This window comes from Arachis stenosperma, chromosome 6, assembly GCF_014773155.1.
Source record: "Arachis stenosperma cultivar V10309 chromosome 6, arast.V10309.gnm1.PFL2, whole genome shotgun sequence".
NCBI classification, from domain to species: domain Eukaryota; kingdom Viridiplantae; phylum Streptophyta; class Magnoliopsida; order Fabales; family Fabaceae; genus Arachis; species Arachis stenosperma.
Genome location: NC_080382.1, coordinates 99,168,411 through 99,183,660, shown reverse-complemented (window position 1 = coordinate 99,183,660; position 15,250 = coordinate 99,168,411). Strand labels below are relative to the sequence as shown.

The 15,250-nt window shown below is 37.4% G+C and overlaps 1 non-coding gene across 1 annotated transcript; it reads left to right on the top strand.

Annotated features, from left to right (window-relative positions):
- The first annotated feature begins 13,022 nt into the window (after positions 1–13,022).
- Positions 13,023–13,126, top strand: LOC130937847 (small nucleolar RNA R71). Its single transcript, XR_009069042.1, has one exon. It is a non-coding gene; the product is annotated as a small nucleolar RNA R71 (small nucleolar RNA).
- The last annotated feature ends 2,124 nt before the right edge of the window (positions 13,127–15,250 follow it).

The following is a 15,250-nucleotide window of genomic DNA, read 5'->3' as shown; positions in this document are numbered from 1 at the left end:
TGACAAAGAAGAAGCATTTCTGATGGATGATAAAACATAATTGCAAGCACATCGATATGTGCTCTTCAATTATGATTCTAAAGTGGTTTAAGATTATAGAAATTGAATGATCTGTCTTTCTTTATGGTATACCATATATAACATTATTAGTGATATATATGGGTCACATGTGTAGCGAACATATTAGTGAGATCAAGAGATTACATATAAAGTGTCACCTTACTCCATATCAACTTGATCTCTTGCATTTTAAAGAATTTCATGAATGGTTCAATGATGAAGTAAGGAAAGGATCTAATTGTTATTTCTCATAGATTCTTAAAGAATATCATTTTATATAATCAGAAGTTTATAGCTTGTTTAATATTATTTTTTTGTTAGATTAACAAGTTGGACCTTATATTTGCTACCCAAAATGATCTAAGAACCTTTTTACGAGGTCCAAGTTATATTGTAAAAAGATTCAAAGCTTTCGATTTGAATAATGGGTATCGATTTCGAACAAAGAAGCATGAAGAATCCAAGGCAACAAAAATTTTGGTGTCACGGTTGTCTCAAAGGTAAAAATCAATTATTATAGAAGATTAAAGGATATTATAGAGTTAAATTACTTTGAAAAATTTAAAGTTGTGTTGTTTAACTGTGACTAGGTTGACATAACCAAAGATGACTTGGTTTCACACTAGTAAACTTTTTACACTTAATATATACCAATAAGTAAGAAAGTAATGAACTTTTTGTATTTGCAAACTAAGCTCAGAAAGTGATATTTGAAGAAGAACCTCATGATCATGAATGGGTTATTCCTAGGCTAATTAGTCCTAGAGATATTTATAATATGCGAGAAAAGAAAATTCTGCAGTTTAAGCAATCAATGCAAAATAATAATGGTAATTTAACTTTGTTAAGAAATTTGTTACCTAGATAATGAGAATAATAATTGAGTTAGAAATTGGGTTAATGGTATAGTAATTGATCTTGGACATTCTATAAATAGAACTCATGACAATTCTCAGTAAATTAGGTAACACTTTGAAAACTCCTATATTTTGCATTATTCATTTTCTCATTTTTTTTATTTTATTTATTTTTCTATATTTGAAATTAACATAAACTAGAATGTATTTTGCAGGTATTTGATTTGTTTTAGGTTGTGATAATATTTGAGTTGAAATTTTTTGTGCTATTTCGTACTGTTATTAAATAGGTTAGTCCTTCCTTTATCACTAAATCACATCCTATTATTTAATGACTTTAAAGATATATAAAGCTCCAGTAAAATATTACTATATCTGCATTCTTAAATGTGTAGGATATGGATGCATCAAATAACAAATATAAGAAGTCAAATATTAAAAGAAGCAACTTAGAAAGTAGTTTGGAGGCAAATAAAAAAAGGAGAAACATAAGAAGAGAAAAAAGGACATGAAAGTGATAGTGAAACCACAAGGACTAGGGAAGAAGAGGGCTACATTTGTAGAAAAAAGAAGAGAAAGAGGATGATGCCATAAGAAATAAGTGCTTCAATGACAAGCAAAAGGCATAAATGGATTGAGGATAATAATCTCAAGAGTTTTATCTCAAGTACAGATTTAAAAGTGTCTAGAAAGACTTGTAAAACCCAGTAAAATTAAAAAATAATTAACTAATAAATTAATTATGAGCGAAATAAATTTAGAAAAATAAAATTTCATAATTTGAATAAGTAAAAATGTTTAGAATAAGAATTAAAACACAAATTTTGGCCCAAAATTAGGCCAACGGACTAAACCGAATGAACCGAACCCAAGTGGGCCCAAGACCATATACACAAATCATATAAAAGCTTGGCTTTCAGCCCTCTTCCCCTTTATTATTTCAATTCCACACTGAAATTGAAGAGAAGAGAGACCAAGAACCCGAACGCTTATCACCCTAAATTTCAATTCCTCATAACTTTCAATCCGTAGCTCCGATTAACGAGCCGTTTATGGTCACATGATCTTCTCGTTGAGCTCTTCGATTCTATCTAAACAAAGTGGTATGGATCTTTGAATTTCCTGCCCAATTCTCCATTCCTTTCATTTTCATGTTTTTAGTTTGGGTATTGAGAGATTTTCATAATTTTGGTGATTTACATACAATCTAGTCTTGAGTGATTGTTGGATTTTACCCCAATTATTAGTGGAAAAGGTAAGAAAAATCTAAATCCATGTGGTTTATTGCATTAGTAACCCTAGTATTGATATGATAAAATTTTATGAAAATTATATTGAAAACATGTGAATTGAAGTTAAAGTGGTGAATTGGAGTACTTGGAATAAAGTTTTGGTGGCTGAAACTTATTGAATTTGATTGGAAATCTTGGATGCTTGAATTGTGGTGGTTTTGAGCTTGGAGAATGGTCGGCTAAGGTACAATTTAAGTTTCATTTAAATACCATGTAATGTGACATGAAGTACTAAGCTAGATGCCCTTAGGAATAGGATCGAATTGTATGATTGGATGGAAGTAAAATATTATAATTGATGAAGTGTTGGATTTGATTTTGATTTGGTGATTGGTTGTTATGAGTTGTGAGAATACGGTATGAATTGATGATTGAAATTATAAACTGTTGAATTGTTGAAATATTGATTTGAATTGAATTAATGAATGTTAGACCAGAGGATGTGAATTTGTACAGGAGGCCGTGAAAGGTAAGTTGGTGAATGTATTGAATGTTGATTCACGAGCTTGAAATGGTAATAATAGAATCAAGTATGTAAAATTTGGTAATAATTTGTTAGAATAGTGGAATTGAGGATTTGAGATGTTGAAATAAGAATTTAGAATTGTAATATGTAATTTAAGTAGGCGTGAACTTGGTTGCTATCAAATGAATGAATTAGGATGATTGGGAGGCATTATATTGAGTAGAAATTCATATGCCTTATGAATCTTTGAAAAAATTAGTAAATTTTATTTTTGGCCAAAAACTAGCTTTTGGCAAATTTCGATAGGCCATAACTCAGTCCTCGGAGTTAGAAATTTAACAAAAATAGATTTTTATGAAATTTATTTATTAATCTTTCTAATGTTTTAAGAATAGTTGAAAAATAATTTTTAATGAAAAAGTTATGCATGTTTAAAGTTTTGGTAAAAAAAAACTGCATTTCTGCAGCATATCATCTTTTTTTTATTCTGATATGCATGCCTACGTGGAGGTGTCACACGACGCGACTATCTGGCTCTATCCAATATTCTCGCGTACGTGGAACTGTCTCGCGTATGCGAACATGACATTTTTAATATCATGCGTATGCATCATTGGCATGCGTACGCGAGAAACCTTTTCTGTTAAACACTCTTAGGTACGAGGGAGGTGGTCCACATATGCGACTTTCCAAATTTTTAACATTATGCATACGCGAGAGGTTGCATGCATACGCATGACTACCCAATTATGTAGAAAATGTATTTTTCTGTTTTTAACAATTCTTCAAGCCTTCTAATCCTCTGTGAACCTTATTATGAGTCTAGAGCCGGTGTATTGGAGGGTAGAAGAGTCAGAAATGATACCTAATGAGTCGAGAAAGGTGAACAGCGGAGAGATGGATTAAATGAAATGAGAGGTGTGATGAGGATGAGTGTGATAACACTACAAAAAAAGTCTGGTCACAGTATAGCTAGTGAAAAGGATGACCATAGGTCTATGATCACTTTTTTTACCTATGTTCACAGTTGTAGAGATCAATTGTTGGCACTTTAAGCCACGTTTTTTTACCATGACCATAGGTTACTCTATGGTCACGCGTAAATACCGTGAGCATAGCCTTATTTATGGTCATAGTTTTAGCGTGACCATAGCTTATCTATGGTCACCCTTTTGTAAAATCATAACTGTAGCTTACTCTATGCTCACCTTGACAAACCCCAATTTGACGGTTTATCTTGTATTGAATTTAGGGGATTTTATCACCTTTTTCCCACATTTACCCAATGAATTAGCATGGTTTTGTATACTCTCCTTTAATTGTGCTTAAGAGTGAAAACATGCTTTTTAGGTCTTAAAATAGATAAATGTAATTTACCTTGATTCCGTTAGATGCCTTGATATGTTTGTTAAGTGATTTCAGATTTAGGAGGCAAAGATTGGATTAAAGGAATGAAGAAAAAGCATGTAAAGTTGGAGAACTCATGAAGAAATGAAAGAACCGGAAAGCTGTCAAGCCGACCTCTTTGCACTTAAACGACCATAACTTGAGCTACAGAGGTCCAAATGATGCGGTTCTAGTTGGGTTGGAAAGCTAACATCCAGGGCTTCGAAATGATATAAATTTTTCTATATGTTGCTTCGCGTTCAGGGGCGCGCACGCGCACTTTGCGCGCGCGCGCCGATTCTGTCCGTGGCCCACTTTAATGAAATTGTCCCCAGCGGTTTTAGGAGCCTTGTGGGCCCAATCCAACTCATTTTCTGATGCTATTTAAGTCAAGTATTGAAGAGGAATCAACATATTTTAGATACTTTTGATCATTAGCTTAGTTTTAGGAGTTAGAGTTAGTTTTAGAGAGAGAAGCTCTCACTTCTCTCTAGGATTAGGAATTAGGGTTAGATTAGGATCTCATAATTCTAGGTTTAATTCAAGTCTCCTTCTACTTCTACCTTCAAGTGGTGATTGCTACACTTTGGTTCTTCTTTCTATCCCTATCCTCTTGTTGTAATTTCTCTTATTTTGTTTCTAGGTTTTGTAATTGAGATACTCTTGTTCTTTTGTTTTCTTTTAATAATGCAATTTGAGATAATTCATGTGATTGTGATGTTGTTGATTGTTGTTTTGTTAATTCTTTGTAATTGTTGGTTGTAGACTCCTTTTATTCTTACGATTAAAAATGCTTTCTTTCATTACCCTCCAAGTGTTTGATGAAATGCTTGAGAGGATGTTAGAGTAGGATTTTATGTTCTTGGCTTGAGAAGGTAACTTAGGATTTCTTGAGTCACTAGTGTCCAATTGATTGCTAGTTGATAGCCATTAACTCTAGCCTTCATTAATCCAATTAGTGAAAAGCTAGGACTTATGGACTAGGATTGATATAACTCACTTGACTTTCCTTTGTTAATTGATTTAAGGATGACTAAGTGGGATTAATCCTTGCAACTACCATACTTGTGGCTAGTGATAATGATGAAGACCCTTGACAACCAAATCTTGCCAAGACCATTTTGTTAATAAAGTTTTCTTACCATTTACTATTCATGTTTCTCATCTAAAACCCCAAAATAACTCACAACCAATAACAAGACACTTTATTGTAAATCCTAGGGAGAACGACCCGAGGTTTAAATACTTCGGTTTATAGATTTTAGGGGTTTGTACTTGTGACAAACAAATTTTTGTATGAGAGGATTATTGTTGGTTTAGAGACTATACTTCGACGAGATTTCATTTGTAAAATTCTAAACCGTCAAAAATCCATTCGTCACACCTCTGTTTTATATTATGACCATAGCCTAATCTATGGTCTCGGTTTTAGTGTGACCATAGGTATTTATGGTCACCCTACTTTAAAACTGTGACCATAACATAGTCTATGGTCACCCTTTTGTGAAACCGTGACCATAGCCTTATCTATGGTCACCCTACCTTAAAGACGGTTGGTTTATCCCATTTACGTTGAGATGTGAGGTCTGTGGCAGAGTATCCCGCTCGCATCCTTTTGGATCACAGGAGTGTGCCTGGTACTATATCCGTTGGGGTTCCCATAGCTATATTCGTGATCGAAATGTGACATTCCTATGGGGATGTGTCGGTTTGAAAGTTGATCCGACGATGTGATATTACAGCCAAATAGGACAGGCATTCATCATGTGCATATTCTATATGTTTGCTTGCTTTGCCGACTTGCATTGTTTGCCTAATTATATAACATGCTTATTTGTTTCTTGAATTACTTGATATACATGATTATACTTGTACTTTACTTGCATTGATATTTCTTGTGTTTTCTACTAGGATTGAGGGATCGGTAGGCGGTGGCGATGGGATCACATGGAGGTTAGGCTGGTGAACACTGTGGGACAGCGGTTTGACTGTTAGTTTAGAATTCCTTAAGATAGATTACCCCGTTCATTATGGTTTTAAGTGGTGGTCATGAATTTAATTATGTTTTAAGCTTGAATATTATGAATGATATAAAGTTCTAGGATTGTATCCGGCGTTCCGGAGTCTTATATCTTACATTACTAGACACTATTATCATACTGAGAACCTCCGGTTCTCATACCATATTCTATTATTATTTTTCAGATACAGGTCGTAACCCACCTCGGTGAGTTACGTGATGGTGACAACGCAGAAGATTCTTATCCTATTTTGGAAGCTTTTGGATATTTTGTTTAGTACTCTTACTTTTGTATTTATATTTGTCTTAGTGGCTCACTTTGAGAGAAATATGTTGTATACTATTTTAACTTTCAAAACTCTGTAAGTCAGTCTATAATTGGTCGGCCTAAAATCTACGGGCTGAAGCCAGTATCTTATTATTATTATACTCTTATATCTACATATGCTTTATTGTCTTGTATCTATACATTGTACCTTTATGCTTTTAGCTTCATGTGAACGTTTGCACTTTTGAAACTCTATTTTTGAGCTTATTTTTTCATCGGGCTTCTAGAATTACTATTTCTTTCTATATATATTATTGTATAATCCTTAGAATTATTGTGACTGGTGCACGAAATTGTGATCAATACTTTTCAAAACATAAACAATCCCTAGTAATGGCTCCAAAGACTTGGTGCTCAATACCATGGCATAAACACAACTCCGCACAACTAACCAGCAAGTGCACTGGGTCGTCCAAGTAATAAACCTTACGTGAGTAAGGGTCGATCCCACGGAGATTGTTGCTATGAAGCAAGCTATGGTCACCTTGTAAATCTCAGTCAGGCAGACTCAAATGGGTATGGTGATAAACGAATAAAGCATAAAGATAAAGATAGAGATACTTATGTATATCATTGGTGTAAGAGCTTCAGACAAGCGTATGAAGATGCCTTCTCTTCCGTCTCTCTGCTTTCCTACTGTCTTCATCCAATCCTTCTTACTCCTTTCCATGGCAAGCTTGTGTAGGGTTTCACCGTTGTCAGTGGCTACCTCCCATCCTCTCAGTGAAAATACGTCCCTGATGCTCTGTCACAGCATAGGCTAATCATCTGTCGGTTCTCGGTCCGGCCGGAATAGAATCCAGTGATTCTTTTGCGTCTGTCACTAACGCCCCGCCTTTCGGAGTTTGAAGCACGTCACAGTCATTCAATCATTGAATCCTACTCAGAATACCACAGACAAGGTTAGACCTTCCGGATTCTCTTGAATGCCGCCATCAGTTCTTGCCTATACCACGAAGACTCTGATCTCACGGAATGGCTGGCTCGTTTGTCAGGCGAGCACTCGGTTGTCAGGCGATCAACCATGCATCATGCAATCAGAAATCCAAGAGATATTCACTAAGCCTCGTATGCTTGTAGAACAAGAGTGGTTGTCAGTCACCTTGTTCATGAGTGAGAATGATGATGAGTGTCAATCATCACCTTCATCAAGTTGAAGAACAAGTGATATCTTGGACAAAGAACAAGCGGAATTGAATAGAAGAACAATAGTAATTGCATTAATACTCGAGGTACAGCAGAGCTCCACACCTTGATCTATGGTGTGTAGAAACTCCACCGTTGAAAATACATAAGAACAAGGTCTAGGCATGGCCGAATGGCCAGCCTCCCAAACGATCTAAGATAGCATAAAACTCAAAGATAGCTACCCCCGATGTCAAATACAATAGTACAAGGTCCTACTTATAGAAAACTAGTAGCCTAAGGTGTACAAAGATGAGTAAATGACATAAAAATCCACTTCCGGGCCCACTTGGTGTGTGCTTGGGCTGAGCAATGAAGCATTTTCGTGTAGAGACTCTCCTTGGAGTTAAACGCCAGCTTTTATGCCAGTTTGGGCGTTTAACTCCCATTTAGGTGCCAGTTCCGGCGTTTAACGCTGGAATTTCTGTAGGTGACTTTGAACGCCGGTTTGGGCCATCAAATCTTGGGCAAAGTATGGACTATCATATATTGCTGGAAAGCCCAGGATGTCTACTTTCCAACGTCGTTGAGAGCGCGCCAATTGGGCTTCTGTAGCTCCAGAAAATCCACTTCGAGTGCAGGGAGGTCAGAATCCAACAGCATCTGCAGTTCTTTTCAGTCTCTGAATCAGATTTTTGCTCAGGTCCCTCAATTTCAGCCAGAAAATACCTGAAATCACAGAAAAACACACAAACTCATAGTAAAGTCCAGAAAAGTGAATTTTAACTAAAAACTAATAAAAATATAATAAAAACTAACTAAAAGATACTAAAAACATACTAAAAACAATGCCAAAAAGCGTATAAATTATCCGCTCATCACAACACCAAACTTAAATTGTTGCTTGTCCCCAAGCAACTGAAAATCAAATAAGATAAAAAAAAAAGATATGCAATGAACTCCAAAAACATCTATGAAGATCAGTATTAATTAGATGAGCGGGGCTTTTAGCTTTTTGCCTCTGAATAGTTTTGGCATCTCACTTTATCCTTTGGAACTCAGAATGATTGGCTTCTTTAGGAACTCAGAATCCAGATAGTGTTATTGGTTCTCCTAGTTAAGTATGATGATTCTTGAACACAGCTACTTTATTGAGTCTTGGCTGTGGCCCAAAGCACTCTGTCTTCCAGTATTACCACCGGATACATACATGCCACAGACACATAATTGGGTGAACCTTTTCAGATTGTGACTCAGCTTTGCTAAAGTCCCCAATTAGAGGTGTCCAGGGTTCTTAAGCACACTCTTATTGCCTTGGATCACAACTTTATTTCTTTCTTTTTCTTTCTTTTTTTTCTTTTTTTTTCGGTTGTTTTTTTTTTCGCTTGCTTTCTCTTTTTTTTTTTGTATTCACTGCTTTTTCTTGCTTCAAGAATCATTTTTATGAATTTTCAGATCCTCAGTAACATGTCTCCTTTTTCATCATTCTTTCAAGAGCCAACATTCATGAACCACAAATTCAAAAGACATATGCACTGTTCAAGCATACATTCAGAGAACAAAAGTGTTGCCACCACATCAAAATAATTAAACTGTTATAAAATTCAAAATTCATGCAATTCTTTTCCTTTTCAATTAAGCACGTTTTTATTTAAGAAAGGTGATGGATTCATAGGACATTCATAACTTTAAGGCATAAACACTAAGACACTAATGATCACAAGACACAAACATGGATAAACATAAGCATAAAAATTCGAAAAACAGAAGAATAAAGAACAAGGAAATCAAGGAACGGGTCCACCTTAGTGATGGCGGCTCTTCCTTCCTCTTGAAGGTCCTATGGAGTGCTTGAGCTCCTCAATGTCTCTTCCTTGCCTTTGTTGCTCCTCTCTCATGATTCTTTGATCTTCTCTTATTTCATGGAGGAGAATGGAGTGTTCTTGGTGCTCCACCCTTAGTTGTCCCATGTTGGAACTCAATTCTCCTAGGGAGGTGTTTAGTTGCTCCCAATAGTCTTGTTGAGGAAAGTGCATCCCTTGAGGCATCTCAGGGATCTCATGATGAGAGAGGTCTCTTGTGTGCTCCATCCTTTTCTTGGTAATGGGCTTATCCTCATCAATGGTGATGTCTCCCTCTATGTCAACTCCAACTGAATAACAGAGGTGACAAATGAGGTGAGGAAAGGCTAACCTTGCCAAGGTAGAGGACTTGTCCGCCACCTTGTAGAGTTCTTGGGCTATAACCTCATGAACTTCCACTTCTTCTCCAATCATGATGCTATGGATCATGATGGCCCGGTCTAGAGTAACTTCGGACCGGTTGCTAGTGGGAATGATTGAGCGTTGGATAAACTCCAACCATCCTCTAGCCACGGGTTTGAGGTCATGCCTTCTCAATTGAACCGGCTTGCCTCTTGAATCTCTCTTCCATTGTGCGCCCTCTTCACATATGATTGTGAGGACTTGGTCCAACCTTTGATCAAAGTTGACCCTTCTTGTGTAAGGATGTTCATCTCCTTGCATCATAGGCAAGTTGAACGCCACCCTCACATTTTCCGGACTAAAATCCAAGTATTTCCCCCGAACCATAGTAAGATAATTCTTTGGATCCGGGTTCACACTTTGATCATGGTTCTTGGTGATCCATGCATTGGCATAGAACTCTTGAACCATCAAGATTCCGACTTGTTGAATGGGGTTGGTAAGCACTTCCCAACCTCTTCTTCGGATCTCATGGCAGATCTCCGGATATTCACCCTTTTTGAGTGAAAAGGGGACCTCGGGGATCACCTTCTTCAAGGCCACAACTTCATAGAAGTGGTCTTGATGCACCCTTGAGATGAATCTATCCATCTCCCATGACTCGGAGGTGGAAGCTTTTGCTTTCCCTTTCCTCTTTCTAGAGGTTTCTCCGGCCTTGGATGCCATAAATGGTTATGGAAAACGAAAAAGCAACGCTTTTACCACACCAAACTTAAAATGTTTGCTCGTCCTCGAGCAAAAGAAGAAAGAAGAGAGTAGAAGAAGAAGAAATGAGGAAGAGGGAGATGGTGGTGTATTCGGCCAAAGAGGGGGAGAAGTGTTGTTTAGGTTGTGTGAAAATGAAGGGGTTAAGAAGGGTTTATATAGGAGAGAGGGGAGATGAGGTTCGGCCATTATGGGTGGGTTTGGGAGGGAAAGTGGTTTGAATTTGAAGGGTGAGGTTGGTGGGGTTTTATGAAGGATGGATGTGAGTGGTGAAGAGAAAGATGGGATTTGATAGGTGAAGGGTTTTTGGGGAAGAGGTGTTGAGGTGATTGGTGAATGGGGGAAGAAGAAAGAGAGTGGTGGTGGGGTCCTGTGGGGTCCACAGATCCTGTGGTGTCAAGGAAAAGTCATCCCTGCACCAAATGGCATCAAAATTCACGTTTTGAGCCATTGCTGGCGTTAAACGCCGGGCTGGTGCCCATTCCTGGCGTTTAACACCAGGTTCTTGCCCTTTTCTGGCGTTTAACGCCAGTCTGGTGCCCCTTTCTGGCGTTAAACGCCCAGAATGGTGCCAGACTGGGCGTTAAACGCCCAACTGCTAGGCTTACTGGCGTTTGAACGCCAGCAGCATCTTCCTCCAGGGTGTGCTATTTTTCTTCCTGTTTTTCATTCTGTTTTTGCTTTTTCAATTAATTTTGTGACTTCTTATGATCATTAACCTACAAAATAAAATAACAAAAGAAAATATGTAAAATATAATATTGGGTTGCCTCCCAACAAGCGCTTCTTTAATGTCAGTAGCTTGACAGAGGACTCTCATGGAGCCTCACAGATACTCAGAGCAATGTTGGAACCTCCCAACACCAAACTTAGAGTTTGAATGTGGGGGTTCAACACCAAACTTAGAGTTTGGTTGTGGCCTCCCAACACCAAACTTAGAGTTTGACTGTGGGGGCTCTGTTTGTCTCTGAATTGAGAGAAGCTCTTCATGCTTCCTCTCCATGGTGACAGAGGGATATCCTTGAGCCTTAAACACAAAGGATTCTCCATTCACTTGAATGACCAATTCACCTCTATCAACATCAATCACAGCCTTTGCTGTGGCTAGGAAAGGTCTGCCAAGGATGATGGTTTCATCCATGCATTTCCTAGTCTCTAGGACTATGAAATCAGTAGGGATGTAATGGTCTTCAATCTTAACCAAAACATTCTCTACAAGTCCATAAGCTTGTTTTCTTGAGTTGTCTGCCATCTCTAGTGAGATTTTTGCAGCTTGTACCTCAAAGATCCTTAGCTTCTCCATTACTGAGAGAGGCATGAGGTTTACACTTGACCCTAAGTCACACAGAGCCTTCTTGAAGGTCATGGTGCCTATGGTACAAGGTATGGAAAACTTCCCAGGGTCTTGTCTCTTTTGAGGTAATTTCTGCCTAGACAAGTCATCTAGTTCTTTGGTGAGCAAAGGAGGTTCATCCTCCCAAGTCTCATTTCCAAATAACTTGTCATTTAGCTTCATGATTGCTCCAAGGTATTTAGCAACTTGCTCTTTAGTGACATACTCATCCTCTTCAGAGGAAGAATACTCATCAGAGCTCATGAAAGGCAGAAGTAAGTCCAATGGAATCTCTATGGTCTCATTTTGAGTCCCAGATTCCCATGGTTCCTCATTGGGGAACTCATTGGAGGCTAGTGCACGCCCATTGAGGTCTTCCTCAGTGGCGTTCACTTCCTCCCCTTCCTTTCCAAATTCGGCCATATTGATGGCTTTGCACTCTCCTTTTGGATTTTCTTCTGTGTTGCTTGGAAGAGTACTTGGAGGGAGTTCAGTAACTTTCTTGCTCAGCTGTCCCACTTGTCCTTCCAAATTCCTAATGGAAGACCTTGTTTCAGTCATGAAACTTTGAGTGGTTTTGATTAGATCAGAGACCATGGTTGCTAAGTCAGAGGGGTTCTGCTTAGGATTCTCTATCTGTTGCTGAGAAGATGATGGAAAAGGCTTGCCATTGCTAAACCTGTTTCTTCCACCATTGTTGTTGTTGAAACCTTGTTGAGGTCTCTCTTGATTCTTCCATGAGAGATTTGGGTGATTTCTCCATGAAGAATTATAGGTGTTACCATAGGGTTCTCCTAGGTAATTCACCTCTTCCATTGAAGGGTTCTCAGGATCATAAGCTTCTTCCTCAGATGAAGCATCCTTAGTACTACTTGGTGCATTTTGCATTCCAGACAGACTTTGAGAAATCAAATTGACTTGTTGAGTCAATATCTTGTTTTGAGCCAAAATGGCATTCAGAGTATCAATCTCAAGAACTCCTTTCTTCTGACTTGTCCCATTGTTCACAGGATTTCTTTCAGAAGTGTACATGAATTGGTTATTTGCAACCATTTCAATGAGCTCTTGAGCTTCTGTAGGCGTCTTCTTCAGATGAAGAGATCCTCCAGCAGAGCTATCCAAGGACATCTTAGATAGTTCAGAGAGACCATCATAGAAAATACCTATGATGCTCCATTCAGAAAGCATGTCAGAAGGACACTTTCTGATCAATTGTTTGTATCTTTCCCAAGCTTCATAGAGGGATTCTCCATCCTTCTGTCTGAAGGTTTGGACTTCCACTCTAAACTTACTCCATCTTTGTGGTGGAAAGAACTTTGCCAAGAAGGCATTGACTAGCTTTTCCCAAGAGTCCAGGCTTTCTTTAGGTTGAGAGTCCAACCATATTCTAGCTCTGTCTCTTACAGCAAAAGGGAATATCATCAGTCTATAGACCTCAGGGTCTACCCCATTAGTCTTGACTGTGTCACAGATTTGCAAGAATTCAGCTAAGAACTGATGAGGATCTTCCATTGGAAGTCCATGGAACTTGCAATTCTGTTGCATTAGAGAAACTAATTGAGGTTTAAGCTCAAAGTTGTTTGCTCCAATGGCAGGGATAGAGATGCTTCTCCCATAGAAGTCGGGAGTAGGTGCAGTAAAGTCACCCAGCACCTTCCTTGCATTGTTTGCATTATTGTTGTTTTCGGCTGCCATGTCTTCTTCTTCTTTGAAGAATTCGGTCAGGTCCTCTAAAGAGAGTTGTGCTTTGGCTTCTCTTAGTTTTCTCTTCAAGGTCCTTTTGGGTTCAGGGTCAGCTTCAACAAGAATGCCTTTGTCTCTGCTTCTGCTCATATGAAAGAGAAGAGAACAAGAAAATGTGGAATCCTCTATGTCACAGTATAGAGATTCCTTGAGGTGTCAGAGGAAAAGAGAAATAGAAAGAAGAAGAAGAAGAATTCGAACTTTAATTAGATAAGGTTCGAATTGTGCATTGAGAAGGAGTGGTACTCCATAAATAGAAGGATGTGAGAGGGAGGGAAGTATTTTTTTCGAAAATTAATTAAAATATTTTGAAAACATTTTTGAAAACCACTAATTGATTTTTGAAATTAAAAGTAAGAAAGGAATCAAGTGATTTTTGAAAAAGATTTTGAAATTAGAACTTAAAAAGATTTGATTGAAAACTATTTTGAAAAAGATGTGATTAAAAAGATATGATTGAAAAGATATGATTTGAAAACAATTTTTTTTAAAAGGATATGATTTGAAAACAATTTTAAAAGATATGATTTTAAAATTAATGACTTGCCTAACAAGAAAAAGATATGATTCAAACATTAAACCTTTCTCAACAGAAAAGGTAACAAATTTGAGATGTCCAATCAAATCATTAATTGTTAGTAAGTATCTTTGAAAAAGGAAAGAAATTGATTTTGAAAACATTTGATTGAAAAGATATGATTTGAAAAAGATTTGATTTTGAAAAACTTTGAAAACTTGAAAAAAAATTGATTTGAAAACAAAATCTTCCCCCTAGCACCATCCTGGCGTTAAACGCCCAGAATGGTATCCATTCTGGCGTTTAACGCCCAAAATGCACCCTTTTTGGGCGTTAAACGCCCAACCAGGTACCCTGGCTGGCGTTTAAACGCCAGTCTGTCTTCTTCACTGGGCATTTTCGAATGCTCAGCTTTTTCTGTGTAATTCCTCTGCAGTATGTCCTGAATCTTCAATTCTTTGTATTATTGACTTGAAAGGACACAAATTAAAAATATTTTTAGATTTTTAATAATCAAAATGCAACAAGAATCAAATAACAATGCATGCAAGACACCAAACTTAGCAGTTTGTATACTACTGACACTATATAAGACACATAAACACTCAAGTCAAAAGAATTCAAAGATCAGAGTAAGAAATCATCAAGAATTACTTGAAGATCCTTAAGACACATGAATGAATGTATGCAATTGACACCAAACTTAAGATGAGACACTAGACTCAAGCAAGAAACATCAAATATTTTTGGTTTTTTTTTTATTTTGTGAATTTTTTTTTTGTGATTTTCGAAAATTAAGTGGAAAAAGATATCAAAATTCTTAATGAGAATTCCAGGAATCAGTGCAACGCTAGTCTAAGACTCCGGTCCAGGAATTAGACATGGCTTCACAGCCAGCCAAGCTTTCAAAGAAAGCTTCGGTCCAAAACACTAGACATGGCCAAAGGCCAGCCAAGCCTTAGCAGATCACTGCTCCAAAAGCAAGATTGATAAAAAATCAACAAGCTTCTGTGATGATAAGTTGAAACCTCGGTCCAATGAGATTAGACATGGCTTCTCAGCCAGCCAGATTTCAACAAATCATTATGAAACTCTAGAATTCATCTTCAAGAATTTCGAAAAAAAATAAATGCCTAATCTAAGCAACAGGATGA